Source organism: Petromyzon marinus, unplaced genomic scaffold (genome assembly GCF_048934315.1).
Source record: "Petromyzon marinus isolate PM22_M1 ecotype Great Lakes invasive population unplaced genomic scaffold, UKy_Petmar_22M1.pri1.0 PM_G_Scaffold_48, whole genome shotgun sequence".
NCBI lineage: Eukaryota > Metazoa > Chordata > Hyperoartia > Petromyzontiformes > Petromyzontidae > Petromyzon > Petromyzon marinus.
Window position 1 is genome coordinate 120,825 of NW_027423000.1, and position 19,491 is coordinate 140,315.

Genomic DNA, 19,491 nt, shown 5'->3' on the forward strand with positions numbered 1-19,491 from the left:
ATGGGCGGGGGACTGCCCGGCAGCTCGCTCAGAAACACGCCGGTGGCCGTCGCGGGGTTCGGGGCCGTGGCGGGTCTGGCCGCGTTGGGCGTTCGCAAGATCATAAAGTATTAAAGCTTTCGTGACTGCATAAAATTACTCATTGGTTGAACACGAAATGTAACACTCTTCTGAAATTCGTGGTCCGCCAGGAAGTGTCTAGCTGTGTTGTTGGCCTGACTGGATGTGCTTCACGTAATATTTTTCAGGTTTGTTGAATTCTCGTCTCTCATCTTTTTGCTGTATTTACCGCCGTGATTTGTTCTTGACACCTTATGAAGATCGCTTGCGTTGTGATCGAAACGTCGTGATTGTTTTTTGTTTCAATATAATCTTATTGTATTTCTACATACATTTGCAAGATCCTCGGCGGATTCTGCTGAACCTTCCAAGCGGGACTAGGCCCCAATCGTGTCCGGCTCCCGTGCACGGCGTGCCCCACGGCGTCGTCGCCTCCGGCCGAGCTAAACGGAGCACCGCTACCGCGACCGCGGGGAAAAACATCGAGACTCTGAACGGACGCGGCACTCGTCCCCCCCCTCCCCTGCAAAGTTAAATTGTGGTGCTCAACGTTACCGTGGCGGTGGAGTCTTTGCAAAGATGCAGCTTGCAAATGCAGCTTTTTTGTTCTTTGGTTCTTTCGGTAAAGTCACGTAGAATGAGAATAAAATAATAAATTGATAAAATAAAATAACACAATAATATTCTCATTCTACGTGACTTTACCGAAAGAACCAAAGAAGATGAATCCTTGCAGTCACGAAAGCTTTCAATTAAAATGCAGCTTTTTTGTTTTGCGTGCCGATCTTCGCTGTCCCGTTAAGTTTCCGTTTCGTTAAAACCTGCCGCACGGGAGCGACGGGCCGCCGGGGTGCGTGGTGCCAAACCGTCGGTCGCGTTCTGTGGGGCCTGTCGGTGCTTTGTTAATGTTTTGAACCTCTCTGTGCGAGCGAGGCGTTTGCGTCTTTCCCAGCGAGAAAAACCCGACGGTCGAATGGAAATTGCTCCTGTTGGACGGCAACTGTTTTACTTTAATGGAGTCGTTAAATTCACGTTAGTCTGGCCTCAATGAGGCAGCATTGTAAGCGTTGGTAAAATTGAGCATTTCGGAAGCACTTATGTAAATTTTATTATTATTTTATTTAAATACAATTTCAGGACAGGGTGAAAGATTACAAACGTGTTAACGCGTGCGTTACATAGTTGCTACCGCGAACACGGCGAGGAATTGAATGACGCTTGCCATCACGGCAGCGTTTTGGCCATAAACAGAGCAATCAGTTCTCGTTGTTTTGGTCTTCATGCAACTCGAGCAAGCGGGAGTTGAATTTGGCAGCGGGCAGCAACAGCCGCTGCAGCGCCTTGCGTGAAAGTTGCAGGGTAGCAAAGCCTCAACTTGCAAACATATACGTTCTAGACTGTTCATATACGTTCTAGGCTGTTCATATACGTTCTAGACTGTTCATATACGTTCTAGACTGTTCATATACGTTCTAGACTGTTCATATACGTTCTAGACTGTTCATATACGTTCTAGACTGTTCATATACATTCTAGACTGTTCATATACGTTCTAGACTGTTCATATACGTTCTAGACTGTTCATATACGTTCTAGACTGTTTATATACGTCCTAGACTGTTCATATACGTTATGCGGGTGTTTAACCCACACAGTACCCCGGCGTTGCTACGACGACGCGCCACAGTAGCCACCATACACCCCCTGCACGCGCGCCACTCTAACGACTCGGAAGACCCTGGCCACTCCGAGGACAACCAGGATCTGGCCTGGCAGGTTGGCCCAACCCCCCGGGCCGAGATTGCTCCCCTGCATGATGCGTTACATGTGCCTTGGGCAGATTTACCTAAGGGGGAGGCCGATCAGCTGTGTGGGTTGTTACGGGAGTACACCGACGTGTTCAGCGAGCACGATTCAGATGTAGGCCGAACAGACCTTGTTAAGCACCAAATTGACACAGGTGCAGCCCGACCGATCAAACTCCCCGCATACCGGGTGGGCGTGCCCGAACGGACCCAGATCAAGGAGGCAGTCGTGGACATGCTACGTGATAACATAATTCACCCCTCGACGAGCCCCTGGTCTGCCCCGGTGGTGCTAGTGACGAAACAAGCAGTCACCCTCGGCGACGCCTTCCCCATACCGCGCATCGACGACACCTTTGACAGCCTCGCAGGAGCACGGTATTTTTCCACCCTCGATCTGGCGTCCGGGTACTGGCAGGTGGAGATGGCGGAGGAGGATCGGCCGAAAACCGCGTTTACCACCCCGATGGGGCTGTTCGAGTTTCGAGTGCTTCCGTTCGGACTCACTAACGCGCCCGCGACGTTCCAGCGGTTGATGGAGTTGGTAATGCGGGGCTTACAGTGGGAACAGTGCCTGATTTACCTGGATGACGTGATAGTGTTCAGCAGATCTCTGTCCGAGCACTGGTCCAGGTTGCGAGAGGTGTTCCAGCGACTACGAGCAGCCCATCTCAAGCTCAAGCCGCGTAAGTGCTACATTGCGCAGTGCGAGGTAGGGTACCTCGGACACCGAGTCAGCGAGGCGGGGGTGCGCACCGATCCGGAAAAGGTGCGCGCCGTAGTGGAATGGCCACGGCCCAGGAATCTGACGGAGATCAGGTCATTCTTGGGACTCGCCACCTATTATCGTCGATTTGTAAAGGGATTCAGCGAGATTGCACTTCCCCTCACCCAACTCACCTCCCCTAAGAACCCCTATCGATGGACGGAGGCCTGCCAGACGGCCTTCACCGCCCTCAAAGACCACCTCACCCACACCCCCACCCTAGCTTTCCCAGATTTCACCACGGACTTTATCTTGGACACCGACGCCTGCAGCAGTGGGCTGGCCGCGGTGCTGTCACAGGTGCAGGGTGGGGGGGGCAGATGGCGCAATGGCTGGCGCAGTTGCAGGAGTACAACCTGCAAATAGAGTACCGAGCTGGGCGTACGCACGCAAACGCGGACGCCTTGTCGAGGCGGCCCGCGGTGTGCGCCGAGACAAGGTTGGAGGAAGTCTGCCCGTGCTTCACGGGGGGGCGTTGCCGGCAGGTGGCAGGCCCCCAGGAGCGCACCGAGACTAACCCTCCCCCGGTGAGAGGCAGTGCAGTATGTGCCACAGACACCCCGGTAGGAGGAACCAGGGACCTGGCGGACCACTCGGCGGGCACGGGGCCCACACCCCGGGGCCCGACGGGTCGCGCAACCCCACCCGATCGGATCCAGGAGGACGTCGGCTGCGCCTTTCCGGGCCTGGACGACGTGCAGCTGAGACGGACCCAGCTGCGGGATCCGGATCTGGCGGCGGTGGAAGCGGCCCTACGGGAGAAGAAGGACGCCCTACCAGGACCCTGGAGTGGTTTGTATGCCCGGTTGTGCATGCAGAACGGGGTAGTACGAGAGCTGACTGAAGCCGGCCAGCCTGGGTGCATCTGTGTTCCCGCCCAGGTGCGACCCCAGCTGCTAAGACTGGTGCACGACCACCCGCTCGGGGGCCATGATGGGGAATGGCGCACTCGGGAAACCCTGCGTCGCCAGTATCTCTGGCCCAAGTTAGCACAAGACGTGCCCGCCTGGGTACAGGGCTGCCGCGCGTGCCAGCAATGCGGGCCGAAACCAGCGCGATACCAGGTACCCCTGAGACCGTTCCGCATCAGTCGAACGAATCAGCTGGTTGGGATCGACCTGCAAGGGCCATTCCCGCGATCCCACCGGGGCAACCGATATATTCTCGTAGCGGTGGAGTACTTCACACGCTATCCCGTAGCGGTGGCCATCCCCGATAAGACAGCCCTCGTAGTGGCCCGAGCGTTCGTGGAACACTACGTACTGAAGCACGGGATCCCCGAACGAGTCATTACCGACCAGGGTAGTGAGTTCGAGGCAGAGCTATTCCAGGCGCTGTGCCGGGAGTTCGGGATCCAGAAGGACCAACTACGGCGTACCACCCCCAGGCAAATGGGATGGTAAAGAGGATGAACCAGACTCTAGCCGGGAAGCTTAAACGCATGGCGGCCCCGAATCAACGGGACTGGGACGAACACCTCCCCTATGCTCTGTTCGCCTACACCACCACGGTACACACATCTACGGGACAGACCCCGTTCCTAATGATGTTTGGTCGTGAGTCTCGCCTACCCACAGATCTGCTGTTCGGTGTCCCTCCGCCGCAATGGGAGGAAGGGAGCCGCCCCGTGGAGCATCTGATGGAGACCCTACGAGGAGCGAGGGGCCGGGCCTACCCGCAAGGCGAGGCCGCACACCAGAGGCAGGAGCAGGGGACCCGCCCCCGAATGGAGCCCTCCTTCTACTCGGCGGGCTCTAAGGTATGGCTGCACACCCCTCGCGTCAGGGCCGGGCAGGCGGGGAAGCTAACCACCTACTGGCGGGGACCCTGGACCGTGGGACGACAGATCTCCCCCTGGACGGTACTGATTCAAGGGGGGGAGAGAGGCCGGGAGATGGTGGTCAACGTCCGGCGACTAAAACCATGAATCGACTCCCTTTCATTCATGCTCACAACACCTACAGAACTGCATACGATCAATTGCGTTATTCCAATTCATAACCAAACCTCGTCACCGAGGCTCGACCACATAATCCATAACGACCTGCATTATCATACCCACGCCCACTCTCATAAATTAATACGATTATCTCTCGAATCTGCATAATTTATGTGCATAATTACACTGATTAACATAATTTCGGATAAATTAGGCACATTTCAAATTTCATTTAATTTTCATTATTTTCATCAATTTTCATAACACCTATATATACAACAGTAGGGTTAGCGGTTAGGGGTTAGGGTTCATTTGGATTCGGGGTTGGGAAAGGGTTAGGGGTTAGGGTTAATTTTTAGGGTTAGAGGGTTATGCTTAGGAGTTAGCGTTCGGGGTTATGGTTAGGGGATAAGGTTAGCTGTTAACGTTAGCTGTTAGGGTTATGGGTAGGGTTAGAGGTTAGGGTTAGGGGTTAAGGTCGGCGGTTAGGGTTTAAGGTTAGGGGTTAGGCACATCTGCCAAAAAACATTGCCAAGCTGCAGTGTGTACAAAATTATTTGGCAGGCGTCATGACGGGAACTGCAAAATCCGACCATGTTTGTCCAGTGCTCACTGAACTGCATTGGCTTCCTGTTCCCGAACTCATTCATTATAAGGTTGCACCCATTACATACAAAGCGCTTGCCACAAATGAACCACAATACCTTGCTGGTATCATCAAAAAGCATAAACGCTCATGCAAACTCTGGTCATCCTCGCACCAGCTTTTGGCTAGTCGTCGAATAAAGACGGTCGCTGCATTGCACGTTTTCAGATGCACTTCTGCAGCCATCTGGAATGTTCTTCCGATATTAGGAAGTTACTGGAGCTACGCATTTTTAAAATCTCGATCGAAAATACATTTTCTTGAGAACTGCTTTTGTGCTTAGTTTGTTGTCCTTCCCCCGCACCTCCGATGATCATGGATGGCTATGTACGGTGTGATAGAAGTTCAACATACACACCAACATGGACACTCGCTAAATAACCTAAACAACATGGACACTCGCTAGATAACCGAACGAACATGGACAGTCGCAAAATAACCTCACCATCATGGACACTCGCTAAATAACCTAACCATCATGAAACACTCGCTAAATTAACTAACCATCATGGACACTCGCTAAAATAACCTAACCATCATGGACACTGCTAAATAACCTCACCATCATGGACACTCGCTAAATAACCTAACCATCATGGACACTCGCTAAACAACCTAACCATCATGGACACTCGCTAAATTAACTAACCATCATGGACACTCGCTAAATAACCTAACCATCATGGACACTGCTAAATAACTTAACCATCTTGGACACTCGCTAAATAACTTAACCATCTTGGACAATCGCTAAATAACATAACCATCATGGACACTCGCTAAAATAACCTAACCATCATGGACACTGCTAAATAACCTCACCATCATGGACACTCGCTAAATAACCTAACCATCATGGACACTCGCTAAATAACCTAACCATTATGGACACTCGCTAAATAACCTAACCATCATGGATACTCGATAAATAACTTAACCAACATGGACACTCGATAAGTAACCTAACCATCAGGGACAACTTGCTAAATAACCTAACCATCATGGACACTCACTAAATAACCTAACCAACATGGACACTTGCAAAATGACCTAACCAACATGGACACTCGCTAAATAACCTAACCATCATGGACACTCGCTAAATAACCTAACCATCATGGACACTTGCAAAATAACCTAACCATCATGTACACTCGCTAAATAACCTAACCAACATGGACACTCGCTAAATAACCTAACCATCATGGACACTCGCTAAATAACCTAACCATCATGGACACTTGCAAAATAACCTAACCATCATGTACACTCGCTAAATAACCTAACCAACATGGACACTCGCTAAATAACATAACCATCATGGACACTCACAAAATAACCTCACCATCAGGGACACTCGCTAAATAACCTAACCATCATGGACACTCAATAAATAACCTAACTATCATGGACACTCACTAACTAACCTAACCAACATGGACACTCGCTAAATAACCTCACCATCATGGACACTCGCTAAATAACCTAACCATCATGGACACTCAATAAATAACCTAACCATCATGGACACTCAATATATAACCTAACCATCATGGACACTCGCTAAATAACCTAACCATCATGGACACTCGCTAAATAACCTAACCAACATGGACACTCACTAAATAACCTAACCAACATGGACACTAGAAAAATGACCTAACCAACATGGACACTCGCTAGGGATATTAGGGCCAGGGATATTAGGGCCAGGGATATTAAGGCCAGGGATATTAGGCCCAGGGATATTAGGGCCAGGGATATTAGGTCCAGCGATGTTAGGGCCAGGGATATTAGGGCCAGGGATATTAGGGCCAGGGATATTAGGGCCGATTACGTTCCGCGCTGCTTTATTCATTGGTGCGAGTTTTATATGTGCGTTGTTTTTGCCGTGGTCTATCCACTGTTAGATGAAAGCAGTCCGCCTCTTTTTAACGACCTTGCGACTCGCCTGTTTGTGTTGCGCGGCGAAACGATTGATGGTGACAGACGCCTTCGCTGGGTTGCGAGTGTGGCTTAGACGGCCACGGTGTCGATCTATTTCATCGGTTGGACGAGCATGTATTCAACCCGCCACCGAGCTCGCGCAAGTAGCCGGTTTGGCTGCAGGTTGCACCGCAAGTGATGGCGTCTTAAGAAACCGCGTGTCCAGCAGCTGTGGACAGAAAACGCCATAAGCATCATATAGGCCGCGGGACTCGGTTGGGGATCGGTGCAGTAGTACTACCCTTGTACGGTGCTTGTGATGCCTCGACACCTTCCAACTTGGTGTGGGAGAGTAGCAGCAGCACGAGACGTGCGTGTTGGCGCGGTCATTCTCTGATCCAGCAGTGTATTGACCTGATGACTGTTGGCGTCCCAAACCTGCTTGGAGAGTTGCCGCAGGTTTCCCTTCAAAAATATTCCTCGCTGGGTTCTTGATTGGTTTTATGTGCACATGGCTCAACACACGAGACCAGGCATCTGAATAATATATTTAACGTTTTTGTGCGGATTTAAATAATTTCCCGAGTGTTGACAATGTTTAATCTCCGTACAGGTCTTCTTGGATTAGATCGCGTAAATATGCAAATGTATCGTTAAACCTGCCACCGGCCGATTAGTAAGGTTTGTCACGTAATCAGAACATGCCAATTCGTTACTAGTACGGCACAAATCTGGTTGTCACCTGATGAAGCTAGGTGTAATTACTGGCAAAACGTCGTACTCAGATTGTAAATGTTGTGGCTTGGCTCTCCAACACTGATGTGCTGTACTAGTATACTACACAATACACTACACTATACAATACACTAGTGCTGTACTAGTAACGAATTGGCATGTTCAGTTTACGTGACAACCCTTACTAGTTGGCTGTCGGGTGGTGGCGGGTTTTATCGACACTTTTATATATTTACGCCATCTAACCCAAAACACTCTACTATGGATGATAGTGGTCGCGAAAGCCTACGTGTTAAACTTAATGTTTAATCTGCAATGCAGTAAATTGCCGATGTGTAGGGTATTCCACGCCACCAGACCTTAATGTTTACTGTTGTACGTAAACCGTTCTGGTGGTGTGGTTCGTTAAACTATCCTTTAGCCTTTGTCTACTGCGACCTATTCGATTTTGCCCAACCTCTTCGTGCTGAAAGCGTGCCATAGGTAATTGTAGACTTATGGGTGGCAATTGTTCTTATAAGGGCGAGTAAAATATAAACTTGAATATTGTTTTGTTTGGGAAGTCTGTCGTAATGTGACCTTGGTGCGAAGCATCTGAGCGGATATAAAACGCTGCGTGTCCAGGAAAATGACGTTTTGTGTGGTCTTTGCTTTCGGCTCTCTTTCTCCGTTAGGCAAAGCGCACGAAGAAGGTTGGCATTGTGGGCAAGTATGGCACGCGGTACGGCGCGTCCCTGCGTAAGATGGTGAAGAAAATCTAGATCAGCCAGCACGCCAAGTACACGTGCTCCTTCTGCGGCAAGGTGAGGGGCGCCAACCCACGTGGCAATAGGGGCACGTCTGGGCGTTATCCGGTGGCTCGCGCTGGTTGGGTCAAGTTGTGAGTGCCAGCCTGCAAAGGTCAAGATTGCAATTGGGTGGTGGTCGTCACCGGCAATGGTTGCCTCAATAGGTTTTTTTGCGAATAAAATTGGGCCTGGACTACTGTCCTTGGAGTTGCAGGGCAGAAAAAGCAGTCTCAGGTACGACTGCCTCGACCCTTAAACCGACTACAATAACAGGTCATCGGCTAATAAAGCAAGACTTTAAAGGACCGATAAAAAGTTAAACGTCGTTACCCCAAGGAGTGGCAGTGGCTGTTTCTGTCTGGGTAAATGGGATATGGCTTATTTCAATTTTAATTTCAGACGTTACACGTGACTAACCCAGGGTTTTGTCGCCTGTGTACACCGATCACTGTTCATTAAACACTCTTCTAGACATTCTCATTTGCTAGACACAACTCCCATCGCTTCCTCTGCCCTACCAATTTGCCGTGGTTGCTCATGATAAATGCACTACCAGTGAAGATTTCCATCCACAATTCCCATAAATTGCCCTCGTGTTGTCCTTAACAAATTGGGGTCCTCGTGTTTTAGTACACGCACACGTGTTGTGCTCACGCTTGTTAACTGTGTGCCTTGACCGGTGATTTCCGCTCAGTGTACCTGTGGTGCTCGTGTTGTCCTTGTGAAAGCCAGACCAAGATGAAGAGGAGGGTGGTGGGCATCTGGCACTGCGGCTCGTGCACGAAGACCGTGGCAGGAGGTGCATGGACCTACAAGTACGTCTTGCACGCTATGTTGAGCCAAAGCCTAAGATGCTTTTACCGTTCCTTATCGTTTTCTGTAATATTTTCAAAGGTAATTATTTTCAAAATGACCAAGGTGTGTATTATTAGGATGAAGGTTTAGAAGTGTTTATTACGATGTCACCCAATGTGTGTAACCGCCCGTTCCTCCTTCAGCACGACCTCGGCTGTCACAGTGAGGTCTGCCATCCGCCGCCTGCGTGAGCTGAAGGACCAGCGAGGGACCCTTCCCACACTGCTCACACCACCGTCCTAGCACACCAGGGAGATCACAATAAAGTGTATATGAACCAGCATCAGTGCCTGTGCGTTTTTTGTTCTGTGCAGTGTGCTCTTCATTTCTGCATCATTGCTCGCGAATTGGGAAATGACAAAGCACCATTGCTGCCACCCCCCCCCTCACATCGCTAATGCCCACTTAGTGACCAGTGATGCTGCGTTCATTCACATGGTGCCACTTGGGTGAGCTGGTGCAAGGCATCTCAAGTTGTACTGCAGAGTTGTATTAAGTGTTGAGGACATTGGTAATGAACAAGTATTTGAAACATCACAAACCAACACGTTTAGATTTTGTAATCAGGCGAGGGCAGGAGGCAAGGCCCCGCGTGGCTAGGCCCCGCGCTGTAAAGTTCCAACCTGGACATCGATTCCCATGCTCGCTGCTACTCAACTGACATCCCTACGAGAGAGAGCTAGGCTCTACCTTGGTAAACAACAACAACCACCACAACCACCACCACCACCACAACGATGAGAATTTCTCACCTCGGATTTCAGTGCAAGCGCGCACACGGCAGCTTCCTGTTGCCTCGCGACAGCAGTAAGTAGTATGACGTCACTTCCCTCCCACGAGCGGCTCTCGAAGTGAATAAATTATGTTAATGAGACCAGACCATACGTCGAGGGATGGGGGCGTGGGCGCTGAACCCGTCGCAATAAATTCGCGACGGCTTTAACGAACACATTATGTTAATGAGCCGCCAGTCACTGGGCGTAGCTTTGCCCAAATAAGGATTGCCACTGGACCGATATCGGCAGTGACCCAGGCGGAGGTGACGTCACGCTCAAGAGCTCGGTGGACGGAGGAGGGGTGAATACCTTGGTGACATGACGTCACTAGCAAGGTACACCTCCCCCTTGCGTTTCACGCCGATGAGGTATGGCAGAGTGGTGACGTCACAGAGTTGGAGTTTAAGTTGATTTAGATTCATTTTCTACTGCTCCCTCCCTTGGGTGTGTGAGCTCAGCAACAACAACGTGGACATTATTGTGTATACACTGTGTGTGTACACTGTGTGTGTGTACACTGTGTCACTGTTTGTGTGTACACTGTGTGTGTACACTGTGTGTGTGTACACTGTGTGTGTATACTGTGTGTGTGTATACAGTGTGTGTCCGCATTGAACCGAACCCCCGGCAAGGCCATCTACTTAATGACGAGAGAAAATTCACACGAAATGAAGTCTTCCAGATGTAAATTGATACAAGCTTTTAATGAAGAAATAAAATCATCTAACTCAAAACACAACACAATTCAAAGATGTTTCATTCTAAAACTTCAAAACGGAGCATGGGGTACTTGCGTGAATGCGTCCTTCGTGTGCAAATGTTGAATGCGTCCTTCGTGTGCAAATGTTGTGACTTTCCTGGCCTGAAGGCCGTCAACGTGTTGGACCTTTATTGGTGCACAGCGTCTCAACAACAGCAGTGGGGTTTGCTTCAACCGATGGTTACGAACATCCAGACGTGAATCAGCAAGGACCATATCTAGTCCCAGTTAGACAAAATCAACGTCAACACGTAAGACAAAACTACAATTTGTGTTGTAGAGAATGTACCTCCTCCTATACGTGTAACCTTCAAGTGGTATGCCTTGTAACTGATGAATGATCCGAGCGTGCTCCCTATTTCAAGGAAAATGAGTTGCTCCAGAGGCAAACGCTTCGTGAAACACAAAAGTACCCTTTGACCTGTATCACAAGAACAACGGGTCTCACCTGACTTCTCTGTACAGGTTACTTCCAAAACACACACACACACTTTGTCCTAACATCACTTATTCAATGTGTGACCTCAGACAAAATGATACATGTACGCGCACAATCAGACAAGTATTCATTCTAAATCATTGACGGGCATATTAACAACATTGAATTACTGCAGCGAAATTGACTGCATCACGTTACATCGTATTAACAAGAAGTAATTTTACAAATACGCACCGTCTGCTTAACAGTGTATGTACAACAAACTATTGTTGCGTCATTCAAAACGAGAAGGCCGTTGCATGCTGGCGTCTGGGTCAAAATGTAGCAAATTCTAAACATTACGCTACAAATAATAGATCACGGCGTTTCGAATGGCAACACAAGCAATCATCATCAGGTGGGACAAGCACAGCAGCAATAAGAAACTGCTGGAGTAGGCGCCTACTACTTCAGCAGTTTCTCTTGCTGTGGTTGTCCCACCTGATGACGATTGCTTGTGTTGTGATCTAAACGCCGTGATCTGTTATGTTTCTACCCACGTGGTGACTTTACCGAAAGAACTCAAGAGTGTGGATTCCTGCAGTCACGAAAGCGTCGAATCAAGATTGCCTATAAACGACACAACTGAGATGACGCATCAATCATCGCCCCCTACTGACAGGCTCTTGTTCACATGCAGGCCGGTGCAGGGCCACCACCTTGTGCCACACAGGGGCAGCTGCTACTTGGGGATGCTCTTCGAGTGCTTCAGACGAGGTACAAAACTCCCGAGTTGCTGAGGCAGTTAAGCAAGCACCGTGTAAATGCAATTATTATGATAACATAGTGAATGCTTGGGGGCTTATTGTCTCTCGCTCCTGGTGAGAGATTGACCCAACCCACAGGTCCACAAAGACTGGCCGCTCTTACTAGGAGCAGAGTGTTCAACTTCACGTTCTTGTCATTAAAGGCCTGTGACAAAGGTGCATCTATTGTAGCGACATTGTCTCTGGCTTACACATCTACCGGGTCTCCACTTGACTTTGTATTGTCTAGGAAGTCCACCCACACCTCCACTTCCACAAACTGCTGGGAGTTGCCTCGCTCTGCCTCACAGTCAGAATTCTCCTCCTGCTTCACGTTGCCTCCATCGATGTGAAGGTCCCATTTTAGAGTTTCATCTTCTTCACATTTCACCTTCACTTCTTCACTCTTCACCATCACCTCTTCCCTCTTCACCATCACTTCTTCCCTCTTCACCTTCACTTCTTCCCTCTTCACCATCACCTCTTCATATTTCACCTCGATACCTTTAAAAGTGTCCAAGCTGGGATTTTCTTCCGGGTCTTGTTTCAAGAGGGATGGGCTTATTGTGGCACTTTGACTTTCACAAGCTGATTTCAGACTCCACTCCTTGTGGATCATCTGATGCTTCTGTGTTTTCCGGTGTTCTATAAGATGTGGTTGCTGTGCAAACGCCTTCCCGCACGGAGTGCACCTGAAGGGTTTCTCTCCCGTGTGTGTTCTCTGGTGTATTACAAGAGAGGATGAAAGTGTAAACGCCTTCCCACACAGAGTACACTTGAAGGGTTTCTCTCCCGTGTGTGTTCTCTGGTGTGTTACAAGATTACATGACTGTGTAAACGCCATCGCGCATATCGTGCACCTGAAGGGTTTCTCTCCCGTGTGTGTTCTCTGGTGTTTTACAAGATCAGATGACTGTGCAAACGCCTTCACGCACATCGTGCACCTGAAGGGTTTCTCTCCCGTGTGTGTTCTCTGGTGGTTCTGAAAAACTGATGGCCATGCAAATGCCTTGTTACACACAGTACATTTGAAGGGTTTCTCTCCTGTGCGAGTTCTCTGGTGCCGTGTCAAATTTCCAGTCCGGTCCGTGCTGTATGCACGCCGGTCGCATTGTTGACTTGTCGTACCGAGCTGCGCTGAGTGCCTTTGCTTCATCAGACCAAATCTGCAGAGGAAGCGTCAGCCGCAGACAGAAAAAAATAATATCCACACCATCTACACGTCAGGCACAGAGGAATGCACACGTGACTTACACGTCTATACTTATTAATATATTCATGATGTAGTGAAAAGTTTCCCAAATTCATCAGATTTGATGAACGTGCAAACGCCTTCCCGCACAGAGTGCACCTGAAGGGTTTCTCTCCACGGGCTGTTATGTCACACAATGAGAGGGAAAATGTCATTAATATGCCTGGAAGCCTTCATATCTTCAAGATGAATGTTAACTCAAAACTCTAAGCACACAATTTCGGCTGTCTGGCTACAAAAGGAATATTTATGAAAGCTAAATTCAGCTGACATAGCAAAGGGTGTTGAAAACAATACTTTTTGATTTAAAGCTTTCGTGAGTGCAGTAATTCATATTCTTAGCTCTTTCGGTAAAGTCACGTTGAGGGGAAACAGTAAAATAATACAATATATATAAAACAAAAAAAATTATCATGACGTTTCTACCATAACACAAACGGTCGTCATCAGGTGTGAAAAAAACAATGGCAAGAAACATTAGAAAGAAGTGTCGGTTTGCATTAATTTATTAATTCTTAAAAAGGTGTATTTACTTATTAAAAAACCATCAGCGCCATGCGCAGCGATTTGGCAGTTTATTTAGAAGGACTAGTCCATCTATGTTCTGAAAAGAGGAGGGGGGAGACGAAAAATTAATGTATGCTGTCTGAAAGCCACCGTAAGCGTGAACAATCAATTAAGACCTGAAATGGTTTATCAAATCCTTCCAATGATTGCTAAGCCAGAATCCATCTTCTCGGTTGAAATTGTCTCTGTGCTTGTATATGTGGATAGCCTCATGAACGAATCTCTCATGGTAGCCAGATGGCTTACAAAGAACCTCTGTCTTGGAAAAGTCAATGTCATGTGAGCCTACTGAATTATAACAATGATCTGCCACGGCCGAGGTGTTGGTCCTACCGTGTTTAAGGTCTGCTTTGTGTTCACGAATGCGGTCCGAGACATGGCGTTTGGTTTCTCCAATGTAACTACTACCACAGAGGCAACTTAGTTTGTAGACCCCAGGGTACTGTATGCCCGGAATCACATCTTTTACAGACGGAACCAGATCACGGATTTTATGTAATGTGTTGAAACGGACCTGGATCTTGTGTTTATTCAAGAATTTGGAGATCTTTTTTGTGATCCCCGCAATGTAGGGTAAAGTGACTGCCTATGTGTTCCTGGTCGGATATGCATTGGGCTCTAAGCACGTACACCAAGCTCTTAAGGCTAATGGTTACTCCGCCTATACAATCCGCAAAGCTATCACTCAAATCATGAAGAAGGACCCTCTTGAGGAGCATTTCAAAACCATCACTTTACTCTACATTGCGGGGCTCACAAAAAGATCTCCAAAATCTTGAATAAACACAAGATCCAGGTCCGTTTCAACACATTACATAAAATACGTGATCTGGTTCCGTCTGTAAAAGATGTGATTCCGGACATACAGTACCCTGGTGTCTACAAACTAAGTTGCCTCTGTGGTAGTAGTTACATTGGAGAAACCAAACGCCATGTCTCGGACCGCATTCGTGAACACAAAGCAGACCTTAACCACGGTAGGACCAACACCTCGGCCGTGGCAGATCATTGTTATAATTCAGTAGGCTCACATGACATTGACTTTTCCAAGACAGGGGTTCTTTGTAAGCCATCTGGCTACCATGAGAGATTCGTTCATGAGGCTATCCACATATACAAGCACAGAGACAATTTCAACCTAGAAGATGGATTCTGGCTTAGCAATTATTGAAAGGATTTGATAAACGATTTCAGGTCCTAATTTATTGTTCACGCTTACGGTGCCTTTCAGACAGCATACATTAATTTTTCGTCTCCCCCCTCCTCTTTTCAGAACATAGATGGACTCGTCCTTCTAAATAAACTGCCAAATCGCTGCGCATGGCGCTGACGTTTTTATAAATAAAAACACCGTTTTAAAAATAAACTGCCACACCTGATGACGACCTTTTGTGTTATGGTCAAAACGTCATGATAATTTTTATAGTTTTATATATATTTTATTATTTTATTGTTTTCCTTCAACGTGACTTTACCGAAAGAGCTAAGAATATGAAAACAATACTATTTGTGTTATGCAGAAATTAATGTTCAATCACAACTTAGAGGTGTGAATCCAGGCTCAGATGTCCTTGAATGCTGGGATGAACAGATCCGACATCAGCTGAATGTGTGTGCTATGTTCACCTCCTGTTTCCATTCTAATAAGAGTTCCAGAGGAAAACGAAAAATAAACTATTGTTTTGATATAACCTCCGTGTTTAACAGAGTTAATAGACTTTACTGCAAACACAAACTTGACACTGTCACACACTGCCATGAGTAAACAGGTGGTGGTGTGACCAGAACCATGCCTGGCCACCTTCATCTGCTCAGCATTAATTCTTCCTCACTCCACCAAGTAATGAATCGAGGATCAATCAACATAGCCGAGGCTATCCGTGTCTCTGTCTCTCTCTCCCCTTGGTGAAGGTGTTCCCTTCCACACATTCAGAGTCAACAGCGGCACGCGCTTAGCGTCTTTGACCGATAGATACATTGACGCACGTATTGTTGGTTCTTTCAGTAAAGTCACGTAGATAGAAAATAAAAATAACAGATTAAATTCAATAAGATAAAGACCACTTGTGTTGCGATCGAAACGTCGTGGGTTTTTTGCTTTATTTTAATTTTTTATTTTATTTTTTATTTTATTTCCTATCTACGTGACTTTACCGAAAGAACCAAGAATATTAATTCCTGCAGTCACCAAAGTTTTAAGTCAAAACATTCACACACGTTGACAAAGCCTCACCTTGTGTTGTTGTGGGCAGGTCGCTTCTGATAACAAGAGCGGTATAGCAGCTCAAGCGGGCTTGGCCTGCTAACAAAAGAAAATAAAAAACTCCGTGAATATTTACAATAAAACAAAGTTACAAAGTGGCAAGCCGGGTGAAGACAAATTAAACTTAAGAGAGATAATTAAAGTGAATGCAATCAGGCGAGGGCAGGAGGCAAGGCCCCGCGTGGCTAGGCCCCGCGTTGTAAAGTTCCAACCTGGACATCGATTCCCATGCTCGCTGCTACTCAACTGACATCCCTACGAGAGAGAGAGGCTCTACTTTGGTAAACAACAACAACCACCACCACCACCACAACGATGAGAATTTCTCACCTCAGATTTCAGTGCAAGCGCGCACACGGAAGCTTCCTGTTACCTCGCGACAGCAGGAAGTAGTATAACGTCACTTCTCTCCCAAGAGCGGCTCTGTAACTGAATAAATTATGTTAATGAGGCCGGCACATATGTCGAGGGCTGGGTGCGTGGTCGCTCAACCTGTCGCAATAAACTCGCGACGGCTTTAACGGATACATTATGTTAATGAGCCGCCAGTCACTGGGCGTTGCTTTGCCCTAATAAGGATTGCCACTGGAACGATATCGGCAGTGACACAAGCGGAGGTGACGTCACGCTCAAGAGCGCAGTGACGTCACTAGCGAGGTACACCTCCCCCTGGCGTTTCACGCCGATGAGGGAATGCAGAGTGGTGACGTCACAGAGTTGAAGTCTAAGTTGATTTAGATTCATTTTACATTGCTCCCTCCCTTGGGTGTGTGAGCTCAGCAACAACGTGGACATTATTGTGTATACACTGTGTGTGTGGACACTGTGTATGTACACTATGTGTGTCACTGTGTGTATACACTGTGTGTGTGTACACACAGTGTGTACACTGCGTGTGTGTGTACACTGTTTGTGTCACTGTGTCACTGTGTGTGTGTCACTGTGCCTGGCACAAACGTCGTGGTGACGTCACCGCCACTTAGTGGCGAATGGCGTTTGTTGTTGTGTCACTGTGTACCCTGTGTGTACACTGTGTATCTACACTGTGTGTGTACACTGTGTGTACACTGTGTGTGTGTCACTGTCACTGTGTGTACACTGTGTGTGTGTCCACTGTGTACCCTGTGTGTACACTACGTGTGTACACTGTATGTGTGTACAGTGTGTACACTATGTGTACACTTCTTCCCTCTTCACCTTCACTTCTTCCCTCTTCACCATCACCTCTTCATATTTCACCTCGATACCTTTAAAAGTGTCCAAGCTGGGATTTTCTTCCGGGTCTTGTTTCAAGAGGGATGGGCTTATTGTGGCACTTTAATATCCCTGGCCCTAATATCCCTGGCCCTAATATCCCTGGCCCTGATATCCCTGGTCCTGATATCCCTGGCCCTAATATCCCTGGCCCTAATATCCCTGGCCCTAATATCCCTGGCCCTAATATCCCTGGCCCTAATATCCCTGGCTCTAATATCCCTGGCCCTAATATCCCTGGCCCTAATATCCCTTGCCCTAAAATCCCTGGCCCTAATATCCCTGGCCCTAATATCCCTGGCCCTAATATCCCTGGCCCTAATATCCCTGGCTCTAATATCCCTGGCCCTAATATTCCTGGCCCTAATATCCCTGGCCCTAATATCGCTGGCCCTAATATCCCTGGCCATAATATCCCTGGCCCTAATATCCCTGGCCCTAATATCCCTGGCCCTATTATCCCTGGCCCTGATATCCCTGGCCCTAATATCCCTGGCCCTAATATCCCTGGCCCTAATATCCCTGGCCCTAATATCCCTGGCCCTAATATCCCTGGCTCTAATATCCCTGGCCCTAATATCCCTGGGCCCTAATATCCCTTGCCCTAAAATCCCTGGCCCTAATATCCCTGGCCCTAATATCCCTGGCCCTAATATCCCTGGCCGTAATATCCCTGGCCCTAATATCCCTCGCCCTAATATCCCTGGCCCTAATATCCCTGGCCCTAATAACCCTGGCCCTAATATCCCTGGCCCTAATATCCCTGGTGCTAATATCCCTGGCCCTAACATCCCTGGCCCTAATATCCCTGGCCCTAATATCCCTGGACCTAATATCCCTGCCCTAATATCCCTGGCCCTAATATCCCTGGCCCTAATATCCCTGGCCCTAATATCCCTGGCCCTAACATCGCTGGACCTAATATCCCTGGCCCTAATATCCCTGGGCCTAATATCCCTGGCCTTAATATCCCTGGCCCTAATATCCCTGGCCCTAATATCCCTGGCCCTAATATCCCTGGGCATAATATGCCTGGCCCTAATAGTCCTGGCCCTTATATCCCTGGCCCTAATATACCTGGCCCTAATATCCCTGTCCTAATATCCCTGGCCCTAATATCCCTGGCCCTATTATCCTTGGCCTTAATATCCCTGGCCTTAATATCCCTGGCCCTAATATCCCTGGCCCTAATATCCCTGCCCCTAATATCCCTGGCCCTAATATCCCTGGCCCTAATACACCTGGCCCTAAAATCCCTGGCCCTAATATCCCTGGCCCTAATATCCCTGGCCCTAATATCCCTGGCCCTAATATCCCTGGCTCTAATATCCCTGGCCCTAATATCCCTGGGCCCTAATATCCCTTGCCCTAAAATCCCTGGCCCTAATATCCCTGGCCCTAATATCCCTGGCCCTAATATCCCTGGCCGTAATATCCCTGGCCCTAATATCCCTGGCCTTAATATCCCTGGCCCTAATATCCCTGGCCCTAGTATCCCTGGCCCTAATATCCCTGGGCATAATATGCCTGGCCCTAATAGTCCTGGCCCTTATATCCCTGGCCCTAATATACCTGGCCCTAATATCCCTGTCCTAATATCCCTGGCCCTAATATCCCTGGCCCTAATATCCCTGGCCCTAGTATCCCTGGCCCTAATATCCCTGGGCATAATATGCCTGGCCCTAATATTCCTGGCCCTTATATCCCTGGCCCTAATATACCTGGCCCTAATATCCCTGTCCTAATATCCCTGGCCCTAATATCCCTGGCCCTATTATCCTTGGCCTTAATATCCCTGGCCTTAATATCCCTGGCCCTAATATCCCTGGCCCTAATATCCCTGCCCCTAATATCCCTGGCCCTAATATCCCTGGC

The 19,491-nt window shown here is 48.3% G+C and overlaps 1 pseudogene; it reads left to right on the plus strand.

The window, feature by feature from the left end:
• LOC142917393 (large ribosomal subunit protein eL43-like) lies at nt 1–9,801 on the plus strand (annotated as a pseudogene).
• Nucleotides 9,802–19,491: the final 9,690 nt, after the last annotated feature.